We start from the raw sequence: 14,116 nt of genomic DNA, 5'->3' as shown, positions 1-14,116 counted from the left end.
GAGTGTCGCAAAGCACCTCACTCCGCCTCGGCGGGAAGGCATTCCCACTCTAGCTCCATGGGTTGGCAAACTTAGCTCCATCAAGTGCTTGGAGGTACCCTACTCACCAGCAAGGCTCCTGCCTGAAGGTGCTTAGCTTTCTTGCTCTATGGGCCGGGATGTCCTCCAAGCCATCTGCTGCTGGTCTCCTGCATCTTCTGCAAACGTTTCTCTGCAGCCACTTCTCACTATCTTCAGTCTTACAGCTTTCTCTCTTGGTCTCTTGGTTCCAGGAGCTTTTCAGTGCAGGGATCCTGGGTCTAAAGGATGTGCTCCACTCCTGGCTCTTCTTTTTGGGGGGTGGTAAAATCCTCTCCTCTCTGCCTCTGAGATGGCTCATTTTAAGCCTAGTGGGGAGGCAAAACTGACCAATTCCATCATTAGCCTTCCATATACCTTATTCACGTGGTCTCATCCCCCATAAGGCTGTCATACATCTTATTTACATTATTAGCAAGCTATCCAATCCCCTTGGTGGGCCACAAGCATCTCATTTGGATAGTTCCGCCCCGCCATTTGGTGGGAGTTACAAAATAATGGTTAGAAGGGTCGTATTAAGTAATTCACTGCACCAAAAACTGCATGCTCACTGATACGAGCAACCTGACAGTTTTTTGTGTTTTACCAACAGTAAGTGTTATAAACTAATAGAAGTTGATGTTAGTGTAGAAATGCTGCTGCTAAGATCAATATGAGGTATTGAAAACATTTCACAGAGAATGCTGGCTCTAGTATTATTAAACTGTTTCCCTACTGGCTGAGTATATTATTATACCCTCCTGATGAGGAAAGGGAATATCATGCCTACTATGTTACTATTGATATTCTGGGCAACTGTTTCTGTGCCCCTTGTTTCTTATTGCCAATACTCTGCATGCAATTTTCACCACTATTCTTTGAGCATAGTCAGGGATCACCTGATGTTTGCATTGAAAATGCAATTTTAATTTAGAAGTATATGAAATCTAACATAATAATAAATTCATAACATGTAAATAACTGAGAAAAAGAGCCAATATGTTCCATTTCACAATATAACTCCTCTTCACCAATTAGGAAATCCCTAAGAAATAGGGTGACTGGGCCAAACTACCGCCTGGTGCACAAAGCCATGTGGGACTCAGGGTGCTTCTTCTATAATTTCTGAGCTGCAGGTGGGGGTTGGGCCTGTGTAACTGGAATTTTTGGATTACAACTTCTCTGAGAAAGCTTCTGATAACTGATTAGAGATCTGGGGGTACATCAGGAAAGTTCTGATGACTCCAAATTGTCAGTGTGACCTAGGGCACATGAGTCAGCACACTTTAAACAGTCTGGGAAGTCTTTCCATAAGTTTTCTTTATCCTTGTTTCTCCAAACCGAATAAATGGAACAAATGATATGAGTCACTCAAAAGCAGCCACTGGGAGAAGGATTAGGCTGTGTTTGCCTTTTGGAAACCTCAAAGCTTTGGCAGTTAGAGGCAAACAAAGAAGGGTGGGGAGCACTGCTACAGCTTGAAAAGGGACAGCCTGGAAGAGTGTTGCTGAGTAGCAGTGGGAGCCAAATTGTAAGGTCATGGGGAAAAAGAGCTAGATGTTACTTAAAAGTAACTGTACTAGAGCCAGTGTCTTTCAACAAACAGCCTTGGGTGCCCCTTATAGCCCATTTGCAAGGGATAACCCCTCTCCTTTAGTCTAGCACATTTAAATACACTGAAATTGCCTATAATTCAGACTTTGTAAGAGATGCCCTCCCTTGCCTTTATTTATTTATTTCCTCTTTAATTCTACAACCATCTAAAACAGGGAATTGGTAACATTTGCAAACCATCTTTCACCCAAATAAGGTAGAAGCTTTTCTCAGTTTTTAAAATTTTAAATATTTTTTATTTATTGAATTGGATAAATTCTAGAAGTTTCCAGGTCCAACAACAAATAGGTTCAAGTGTAGGTCAAGTGATTGAGTCAGGTACAGGGACACCATCTTAGAATTCTAGTCCCAATAAATATGTAATAATAGTTGTTATTAAGTGCCGACAAGTCAGTTCCAACTCACAGCAACCCTATCTACAACAGAACAAAACACTACCCCGTCCTGCACCATCCTCACAATTGTTGCTATGCTTGAGCCCATTGTTGCAGCCACTGTGTCAATCCTTTTTGCTGAGGGTCTTCCTTTTTTTTGCTGACCAAGCATGATATCCTAATAACATGTTCAAAATATGTGAGATAAAGTCTTGCCATCGTTGCTTATAAGGAGCATTCTGGCTGTACTTCTTCCAAGACAGATTTGTTCATTCTTCCAGCAGTCCATTGTATAGTCAATATTCTTTGCCAACACAGTAATTCAAAGGCATCAATTCTTCTTCAGTCTTCTTTATTCATTGTCCAGCTTTCACATGCATACGAGGCCACTGAAAATATCATGGCTTGGGTCAGGCACACCTTAGTCCTCAAAGTGACGTCTTTGTTTTTTAACAGTTAAAATAGGTCTTCTGCAGCAGATTTGCCCAATGCAATGTGTTGTTTGATGTCGCTATTGCTGCTTCCATGGGCGTTGATTGTGGATCCAAGTAAAATGAAATCCTTGACAACTTCAATATTTTCTCCATTTGTCATGATGTTGCCTATTGGTCCAATAATAATAGTAGTAGTAATCATAACACCTTACATTTATGTAATAGGTTTTCACAGAGCTTTCACATTTACCTCATTTGTTCACAACAACTAGTGAGGTAAGTGGAATAAGAATTATTATCCATATTTTACAAACAAGGAAACTGAGACTCAGAAAGACTGATGTGCCCAAAGAAATGCTGAGGTGTAACGCCAGAACTAGAAGCCAAGTGTCCAGATTCTAAGTTTATTCTTTTTTCCATTACTCAGTGCTGACTCTTTCTCCATGTTACAGGAGTCATCCAGACTTATTTTTCATTTGAAAAGAGAAGATAGATATTTTAGAAATGGCTTTAACATTGAAAAAAAGAAATAGCAAAAACTAGTGCAGACCATTATATAATAAGGTAGTGCTTGTCTCAACAATACGTATATTATCTAATGTTTGGGACTAATTGAATGAAGGGAACCTGGCAGAGACAGATACACTTAACGCTCTTTGATATACAGTTTGCAGCCCAAGAGTCTTCAATAATTCACCTTCTGCTAAAAATTGCTATGTATTTTTTGATGCCAAAAACTGTATTAGTATAAGAAATTTCTAATAGTCAGCCTGCCACATCCCCTAATCATAAAACACAGTTCTCACTTCTCATTTTAGTTTCAAAATACAAAATAGGAGGGTAAGCCAAAAAGTATTGCTACCACTGTTCTAGTTCATACATTAAAAAAAAAAAAAAAAAGCACAGGTTTATTCAAACAAAACATGTTTAAACATGTCTCTGCAATCAATGATGGCTGCAGACAAGTTCCCTCAGTAAAACACTTGTCTTAGTCTCGTTAGGTGCTTTCATAAAAAAAGGATACTCTTTGTGCCATGGAAAAAAACGATTTTAAGATCAGAGCTAACATCAAATTTTTAACAAAACTCAAATGGACATCTTCCCAGATCATTGAAGCTTTGCGACAAGTTTATGGGAATGCTGCCCCACATAAAACAACAGTTTTTAGATGGATTGAGAGTTTTAAGGAAGGTTGGGGAGATCTCAAAGGTGAGCCAAGAGAAGGAGGACTGCTCAGAAGGTTATGGAGACCATTTTTTTGGATTACAAAGGGGTAATATTGATAGATTTTCTCAAAGGACACAGGACAATCACAGGGGCTTATTATGAAGAAGTTTTAAGAAAACTGAAAGCTGTATCGGTGAGAAAAAGGCCAGGAAAGTTGCACCTAGGAATTGTTTCTTCCAATCAGGATAATGCACCTGTTCATTCTTCGAGGGTAGCAAGGGCTGTCCTAGGAGAATGTCTTTGGGAAGCCTTACCCCATTTACCTTATAACCCTGATCTTGCCCCTTCAGACTTCTTTTTGCTCCTAAAACTCAAAAAACACATAAAAAGAACGTGATTTGAGTTGCTCAAGGATGTCAAAACTGCCATTTTGAGGTGGTATGAATCAAAGAGCACAGAATTCTTTGGAAAGGTAAAAGAGATGGAAACCCTGACTTCAGAAGTGTATAGGCCTCGATGGAGGATATGTAAAGAAAGAATATCTTCACATTTTTATTTTTTTTAAAAAATAAAGGTTTCTATGATTTTGTAGCAATACTTTTTGACTTACCTTCATACAAGACTGATGATTTTTAGATTATATATTTTTTTTATTATCTGACTTTTTTCTTGCAAGAATACAATTGTTGTTGTTAGGTGCCATAGAGTTGGTTCTGACTCACAGCAACCCTATGTACAACAGAACTGAACGCTGCCCAGTCCTGTGCCATCCTCACAGTTGTTGTTATGCTTGAGCCAATTTTTGCAGCCACTGTGTCAATCCATCTTGTTGAGGGTCTTCCTCTTTTTCGCTGACCCTCTACTTTACCAAGCATGATGATGATGTCCTTCTCCAGGGACTGATCCCTCATGATAACATGTCCAAGGTTTGTAAGATGTAGTCTCCCAATCCTTGCTTCTAAGGAGCATTCTGGTTGTATTTCTTCCAAGACAGGTTTTTCATTCTTTTGGCAGTCCAGGTATATTCAATATTCTTTGCCAACACCACAATTCAAAGGCATCAATTCTTCTTTGGTTTTCCTTATTCATCGTCCAGCTTTCACATGCATGTGAGGCAACTGAAAACACCATGGCTTGGGTCAGCGCACCTTAGTCTTCAAGAGGGACATCTTTGCTTTTCAACAAACAGCTTGATAAATTAATGCAGGTAATGAATACAGCTATTATCTCCTTTCTATATTTTAAAAATTAACTTGACAGTAATTATCTAACTAAAGTAGAAAAAACAAAATCTTGAATCATCCTGTTCCAGAAATAATGAAAAATATTCTTGTTAGAATTCACAATTTACTAAGTAACTATGCATTGATGCAAGGCTGCAATTTGTTGTGTGGCCATCTAAAGAAAATCAATTAATTAAAATAAGCTAGTAAACTTGATTCTTTCATGGTCAAAACATCAAAGATCAGGTACGTTTTTCCAAATTGCAATTTGATTTAAGATTCTAAACTTCCGTATTTTCTTTATGGACGGAAAAAGAATTTTATCTTAAGGATAAGGAGAAGTCAAGCTCAATTCATGCATTAAGGTTAATGAGATACACCTGTAAACAGAAATGGAAGCAGTTTAAGCTAACAACTACGAGGATTGTGTCCCTGAGGTTACAAACAAACATCAAATTCAAGAGCAGGAATTTCTACTCCCTTCCTTGACCTTGGATGTAACACCAATGACCCTGAGAAGAAACTGAAAACCTAAAAAGCATTTTACAGAAAGATGTTTTTCTAATACTGTAGAGGACACTGAGAGGTCATTTATTATTGAAACAAGGAGCTTTCCTCTATCAGACAGGAAATTACATAACTCCTTGGAATGTAAGTCAGACTTTCAAAATGAACTTTATTTTTTCCTCCTAAAAAGTCAGAGTCTGCTAAAACAGCTCTTCAGCGATTGTAAGGCCATATTAATATCTTAGATGCAGAGAATAAGAGCACTTGTGTGGTATGGAGCCATAAGCACTGGACCAAGAACTGTATTCCATACCATGGAATTTATTGTTTTATCTTCAATTTTTTTAAATAAATATTTTTATTGAAATGAAACGTGTATGGAGAAGTGTACAAAACCAAAGTATAGAGATTGACGAATGCTACAAAGTGAACATATCCATGTAACCACCGAGGTCAAGAAGCAAAACATCACTAGGGTCTCAAAAATCCTCTACATTCACCACCGCCTATTACTCCTCTTTTTTCCTCCTCTAAGTTTTTTAAGATAACCAATATTCTGCTTCCTTCCAACACCCAGGATTATTTTTGCCTCTTTTTTAATTTTATATAAAAGGAATCATTCAGTCTATATTATTTTTGGGTCCAGTTTCTTTAATTCAAATTTTTATAGTGAGATTAATTCATGTTGTTGCTTATTCATATTGTTGCAAGTAGCAATAGCTCTTTCGTTTGCCGTGATAATTATATTCCATTGTATTATTATGTCACAGTTCAATTATGCTTTCTCTTCTTGATGGACCTTTGGATTATTTCCTGATTTGGCTATTATGAATAACACTGCAAACATCCCTGCATAAATCTTTTGGTACAGCACTGCTTGGCACATTTTTAACAGAGAATGTCTTTAGTCACAGTATATGCACAAAGTTGTACCAGTTTACACTCTTGTCAGCAGTGTATGATTGTTCCAATTGCTTCGCATCATTTTCACCACCTGGAATTGTCACTTTTAAAATTACATTTTCCCTGATGAATAGTGATGTTAAGCAATTTTTCAAATATTTATCAGCAATTTGGAATCTTTTTTTTTTTAAGGTCCACTTCAAGTATTTTTTCCCCTTTACTGAATTGGATTTGTCTTTGTTTTTTACAGTTTTGTAGGGGTTCTTTGCTTTCCCTTGAGGCTTATTCTTTGACCCACAGTTTATTTAGAAGTGTAACAGTTAGTTTCTAAATTTTTAGGGATTTTCCAGTTATCTTTCTGTTAATAACCCTTGTTTAATTCCATTGTGGTCTGAGAACATACTTGGAATGATTTCTATCCTTCTAAATTTCTTAAGGTATACATGCTCTATCTAGGTGAATATTCCCTGACAGGTTGAAGAAGAATGCATACTCTTTTCTTGTTGGCTGGAGTAATCTCTAGATATCAAGTCCATCAATTTGATTGATATTACTGTTCAGGTCACTATATGCTTACTGATTTTCAGTTTTTTTCTGAAGCTTTGTCTGAAATTAATATAGCTACTCCATTTGCCTTTTTATTAGTGTTGCTCTCGCTGTTAACTGCTGTGGAGTCTGTCTTACTCCCTTCCCTGGATGCAACATTCTCAATCTATTTTCCTGACATCCTGACATCTGTGAATTTTTTTTTTCTCTACCTCTACTTTGGTAAAGCAGGAAGTCTAGACAGAACTGGAGTGAAAAAATTCCCTTTCCATAGCAAAAGTAAAGGGTTAATTGTTAAGTGCGGGACGGCTAAGGGAAAGGTTGGTGGTTGGAATCCACCGGCAGCTCCACAGAAGAAAAGACTTGATGATGCTCCCATAAAGATTTATAGACTATGAAATCCTACTGTGCAGTTCTTTCTACTCTGTTCTTTGGGTTGCTATGAGAACCGACAGGCTGGCACACGACAACAGTGGCTAAGATAAAAAAAAAAAGATAAGGTTCTGGCAAAATCCTTTCCCTGTAGAGTTGGCCTTTGTTATGGAGAAGGTTCTGAGTGCATTTCACAATGATTCTTCTTCTTCCCACGTCACAGCCATGAGGGGTTGTTTCTCAGATGAGGTTCCTGGGGGTAAAGCCCACAAAATGGTGTCCCTTTCCCCCCAAGACTGAAGCCCATAAAATGTCCCTTTCTTTTCCACACTCAGCCTGCAGCATTTCACCAAAATTATTGTTTCTACCAGTTTATGGCTTCTACAGTGTCTGTTCCAGGTAACCAGATCTCAGCCCTGACTCTGGGCTTGCTTGAGTTTTCAGATCTTGGAGCAGCAGTTTGCCTTGCCACCTCAGTTTTCTGAAGGGGCAAAGAAATGTTGATTTTCAATTTGTCTAGTTTTTACTTGTAAGGAAATGAGTGACAGTTTCTAAGTTCTGTACATGTCAGAGCTGAAACTAGACATCCAAAGTGTTTTTAGGAATTCTTTGTATATTTTAGATACATGTCCTTTGTTGATTATATTAAAAAAATATTTTTTTCTCCTCTGTGGGTAGTCATTTTATTTTCCTAATGGTGTTTTGGATAAAAAGGTTTTTAATTTTAATGTAGTGTGATTAATCAATATTTCCTTTGCTGTTAGTATTTTTGTCTTCTTTTTAATATGGCTAAAATTATAAAGATATTCCTGCATGATTTCATCTATATGCTTTATTGTTTTCCTTCTTGTGTTTAGATCCACCGTGTCTCTGGATTTGATATTTGTATATAGCATGAGATAGGGATCAAGATTAATTTTATTTTCCATATGAACACGTGGTTGACTTGGCACCTTCACTGAAGGCATGATGCTCTCCCCACTGCTCTGGTCTTAAACCCACTGTCCAAGCACATGTGGATCCCTTTTTGAACTCTATAATCGGATATGTTAGTTTACTTTTCTATCCGTATTTGTCTATCCCATACTCTTAGCTACTCCAACTTAAAAGTAATTCTTGATATTTAGCATTATAAGTACCCAATTTTTCTTCTTCTCCTTTAGGATTATTTAGACCAACAATCACCAAGTGTTCCTGTAAAGGGACAAATAATAAATATTTTCCATTTTGTGGGCCATATGATATCTGTTGCAGCTATTCAACTCTGCTGTTGTAGCTCAAATGCAGCCATAGACAATATGTAAAAGGATAGCCATGACTGTATTTCACAAAATTTTATTTTCAAGAAAAGGCAACAGACCCAAATTTGGCCCACAGGCATAATAACTGTGGGTTCCGGGAAAGGTGGGCAATTCTGATCATTAGGTAAAATTCTAAAGCCTATTTTTCAGCACAGCTTCCAGGCTAAGACAGATTAGGAAGAAAGGCCTGGCAATGTACTTTTGAAAATCAGGCAATGAAAACTCTATGGATCACAACAGTCCAATCTGCAATTGATCATAGGGATAGTGCAGGATCAGACAGCATTTTGTTCCATTGTGCATGTGGTAGCCGTGAGCTGGGGGCTGACTCAGCAAGCTGACAACAACAACAAACCCTATTTTGTGGTTGACACATCTGTTTATATATGCATTGTACGGACATACCTCGGGGAACAGTTTGGTAATGATACATTCTTGTTTGTTTTCTGATTAAAATCAGGGTATTACCCAAATCAGGCTTTATTACATGACTATTATTGATAACTTCAGGAATAAACACTAGATACTTAATAAAAATATATATTGTGTCACCTTTTTAAAATTATTGATAGGGCCTGGGTTTGTGTTTTCTACAGAAACATCTTTTTAGTTTATCCTAAGACAAGCTAAAATCTGAATTGTAACACAATTTTTCCATGTTTGGTTCCAGTCAATCACAGCCTTGCAAAATAATACTCTAGATATTACCACTCAATATTTAGCCAGAATCTATGTTTTTCTATAAGTTTGGCTGTCCTAGATTCTCATTTTTTGCCCCTAATATTTGTAACTTTGTAACATTCAGAGCTGGAATTAGTCACTTGCTACTTCTCTTAACGCTATTTTAAGACTTTTGTTGAAAGATTTGTACAGATGGGATTTCCATTATTACCTGACTTTATTGATTTCTCAGGAAAGCAAACAGAAACACAGAGTGATTTGATGTACTAACAGTAGACACACTGCAAATATGGACTATGCTGTAAATACGGCAGAAATTAATTTAATGACCGCAACGCTGGGAAGGGAAATATACTTTGGCTTTCACACTATGTACATAGTGAACACAGCCAATGTCTCTCTAGATTCTTTCAGAGGCAATGACTAAAATAAAGAAGGTGGAGAAAGCAGTTATACCTTTAGGCATAAATGTCAGCTTTTCTTGCTCATATAAATATAAGCAATTTTTTTTTCTTCTTTTATACCTTTAAAACCCTAGTTGCGTAGTGGTTAAATGCTACAGCTCCTAACCAAGAGGTCGGTAGTTCGAATCCGCCAGGCACTCCTTGGAAACTCTATGGGACAGTTTTACTCTGTCCTATAGGGTCACTATAAGTCGGAATTGACTCGATGGCAGTGGGTTTGGTTTGTTTTTTGGTTTATACCTTTAACCTTTGAACTCTTCTGCCAAATAATCCTTAGAGATAAAATACAAAATGCAGTCAATTTTTTTCTTAATGATTCACACTGTGAAAATTCCCAAGAGTTCTTAGAGAAACAGCATATACTCCAATTTATGCTCCAGCCAAAAAACTGATTATTGTATTAGCCATGCCAAGTTCTGTGTACTTTTACAAGTTGAATTGTATCATGAAAATGTGTCATGGATTGAATTGTGTCCCCCTAGAATACCTGTCCACTTGGCTAGGTCATGATTCCCTTTTACGATTGTATGATTTTCTACCATTTTATCTTCTGATGTGATTTCCGTTTGTGTTGTAAGTCCTATCACTGTGATGGAATAAAATGGATTAGCAGGAGTTATACTGATGAGGGCTACAAGATTAGGTAGTGCCTTAAGCCAATCTCTTTTGAGATATAAAAGGAAGAAATGAGTAGAGAGATGTGGGAACCTCATACCACCAAGGAAGCAGTGCCGGGAGCAGACCACGTCCTTTGGACCTGAGATTCCTGTACTGAGATGCTCCCAGACCAAGGGAAGAGTGATGACAAGGACCGTCCTCTGGAACCAACAGAGAGAGCCTTCCACTGGAGATGGCTGTCTGAATTCAGACTTTTAGCCTACTGAACTGTGAGAAAATAAGCTTCTCTTTGTTAAAGCCAACCACTTGTGGTATTTCTATTATAACAGTACCAGATGACTAAGATGAAATGGGAAAAGAAAAATAAATTCCATCATCCATATCTAGTAACATGTTGAACTTTTATTTCATTTGAAATTTGTTATATAAACTATTTTATTAGAGATTTATTGTGTCCGTTCACACATTTGGTTGATCTAAATATATGGCCACTATCCTGTAAATCGGAATCCACTCAACATCCTTAATTGGAATGGAAGGGATATATGTGTACTTCTTCTTTACAAACACTGTGATTAATTGTTATAGGCAATACCTTTGGAAAAGGAGGAGCCCTCGTGGTGCAGTGGTTAAGAGCTATGGCTGCTTACCAAAAGGTCGGGAGTTGGAATAGACCAACTCTATTTTATGGGGGCAGTTCTACTCTGTCCTACCGGGTCACTATGAGTTGGAATCGACTCGACGGCACTGGGTTTGGTTTTTTTTTTTAATTGCTAAATCAGTTGGCCATTCTTCTTCCATACTAGGCTGGTTGGCAGAATTTGGCATGGTTAACGTTTGTGTTTCCTGTTAGTTTGTATAATATACAAGACCTTGGTATCTGAATAATAAAAAAATGTTCAGTAATACCTAAGCCATTCCTCTAATCAGAACTTCCTCTACCCCATTGCTCATCCAAGCTCTAAACATTTTTCAAGATCACATCTATGTTTCAACCCATTCACGAGGTTCTCTTTAATTATACGCTGGGAATCACTATCTTTTCTGAATTCATTTAACATAGTTTAAAAAAAAAATACTGAGAACCTATGTTCTAGGCAGTGGCCTATATGCATGGGATAGATCAATGAATGAAAAAGACAATGATTCTTATATTATGGAGATTTTCCAGCAGAAGATATTATAGAATACATGTAATCTATACCATTCATTTCAAAATTAGCCATAGTAGCCATTGCTTGTCTTTGTTTAAAAAAAAAAAAGATGTTGTCATAAGCTGTCTTAGATATTTTTGTATGAATTTTAATATATTAAATTTAAGTCTTTCATACAGTTTTCTTCTACCATTTTAAACTCATTTGTATGATCAAATTCTTTGTTTGTATACCTTGTTTCTCCATTAGATTTCATGGTCATTTTGTGAAAGGATCAAGTATCAAAGTTTATACAATTTCCCATGCCCTTAGCAGAGTAGAGTGGAAATAATTGCTACTCAAAACAGGTTTTAGAGAATTCTATTTTGTATATACAACAGTTTTGTTGTTTAACAGTTGGTGTTTGGTGTGAAGCAGTACAAGAGGACCAGGAAATAAATATTTAGTGCTTTCTACATGTTCCTCTTTATGGTAAGGTGTAATCCATACTGATCTTCATCAGTAAGTGCTTCGAGTTCTCTTCACTTTCAGAGAGTATGACTGTGTCATGTGCATATTGCAGGTTGTTAAGGAGTCTTCCTCTAATCTGGCTGCCTCTTTTTTTTTTTTATATAGTCCAGCTTCTCAGATTATTTGCTCAGCATACAGATGGAATAAGTATGGTGAAAACATACAACCCTGATGCACACATTTCCTGAACTTAAACCACAGTATTCCCTTGTTCTGTTCTAATGACTGCCTCAACATCACCGTAAATGGAGAAAATATTGAAGTTGTCAAGGATTTCATTTTACTTGGATCCACAGTCAACACCCGTGGAAGCAGCAGTTAAGTGTCAAATGAGGCATTGCATTGGGCATATCTTCTGCAAAAAGCCACTTTAAAATATTAAAAAGCCAAGAGGTCATTTTGAAGACTAGGTGCCCTGATCCAAGTCATGGTATTTTCAATCTCCTCATACACATAGGAAAGCTGCACAATGAATAAGGAAGACTGAAAAAGAATTGATGCCTTTGAATTATGGTGTTGGCAAAGAATATTGAATATTCCATGGAATGCGAGAAGAATGAACAAATCTGCCTTGGAAGAAGTACAGCCAGAATGCCCCTTGGAAGTGAGAATGGCGAGACTTTGTCTCACGTACTTGGGCATGTTATCAGGAGAGGCTAGTCCCTGGAGAAGGACATCATACTTGATAAAGTGAAGGTCAGCAAAAAAGAGGAAGACCCTCAAGGAGATAGATTGACACATTGGCTAGAATAATGGGCTCAAACATAGCAATGGCTGTGAGGATGATGAATGTTGTGGATTGAATAGTGTCCCCCCAAAAATGGTATCTACTTGGGTAGGCCGTGGTTCCAAGTATTGTATGGTTGTCTATCATTTTGTGATCGGATGTGGTTATCCTATGTGTTTTAAATCCTAACCTCTATGATGCTAATGAGGCAGAATTAAAGGCAGTTATGTTAATGAGGCTGGTCTCAATCTACAGTATTATGTTGTATCTTAAGTAAACTTTTGTGATAAAAAGGGAGAAATAAGCAGAGACAAGAGGAGTGGAGTATGTCCATTGGACCCAGGTTGCCTGCACTGAGAAGCTTCTGGATGAGGGGAAGATTGATGACAAGGACATTCCCCAGAGCCTACAGAGAGAAAGACTTCCCTGGAGTTGGTACACTGAATTTGGACTTCCAGCCTCCTAACCTAGAGAAAATAAATTTGTCTGTGTTAAAGCCTTCCATTTGTGGTGTTTCTGTTATAGCAGCACTAGATAACTAAGACAGTGTAGGGCCAGGCAGCGTTTTGTGTGATACCCAATATTTTGTGTGATATTGTTTTGTTAATCAATGATATTTATTGAGTCTAATGGGGTAGTGGTTAAGAGCTATGGTTGCTAACCAAAAGGTTGGCATTTCGAATCCATCAGGTGCTCCTTGGAAACCTTATGGGGCAGTTCTACTCTGTCCTATAGGGTTGCTATGAATCAGAATCAACTCGATTGCAATGGGTTTGGTTTTTAAAGTATAGTAAGTACTTCATATAACTGCAGTATTCTCTATAATAGCTGTGATAAAAAAAATTTTTTTTTGCTCATAAGTATGTTCTAAGCAAATGTTTACTTAACGCCCTGGCTAATTAGCAATGTTGAAAGTCCCTAAATAACTGCTAAGTTATTTTGTGCCAGATGAATGAATCTTAAGGTCAATATTAAATACAAATCTTTTTGGCAAATGCAAACAAAAAATTGAAATGTGTTTCTAACATTTGTCTTTCCTAGAATCATGAAATAATTAGTATTTGGATTCTCATTGAATATAATTGAGCAGTTATCAAATTATATGTTTCAGCGCTTCCACTAACATAGCCTGAGGGAGTGCTAGGCCAGCAGGTGGGCAACATTTATAGCCACTTTTATTTAGAAGGAAGTAAATAGTATTGTTGCCACACTTTTAACACAATGATATTCAGGCTTCACTGTAAATTGGTGGGGAGGGATTCATTGTTGTAGGGATGACCCAGTGATACAATTATGGTGCCTCAGTATTGGATTCAGAGAAACAGCATTCCTTTTTTATTTTTTCTAACTTGCATTCCTATTCCCCTGAAACATGTAGCTAGAAAATTTAAATTGAGATAGAGAATACTGTTAGAAATTTACTCGACAATCTTTTCAAGTTCTATGCTTTCTAAGGTTTTATGC

The sequence above is a fragment of the Elephas maximus genome, chromosome 6 (genome assembly GCF_024166365.1).
Source record: "Elephas maximus indicus isolate mEleMax1 chromosome 6, mEleMax1 primary haplotype, whole genome shotgun sequence".
Lineage (NCBI taxonomy): Eukaryota > Metazoa > Chordata > Mammalia > Proboscidea > Elephantidae > Elephas > Elephas maximus.
This window is presented reverse-complemented; position numbering follows the sequence as displayed.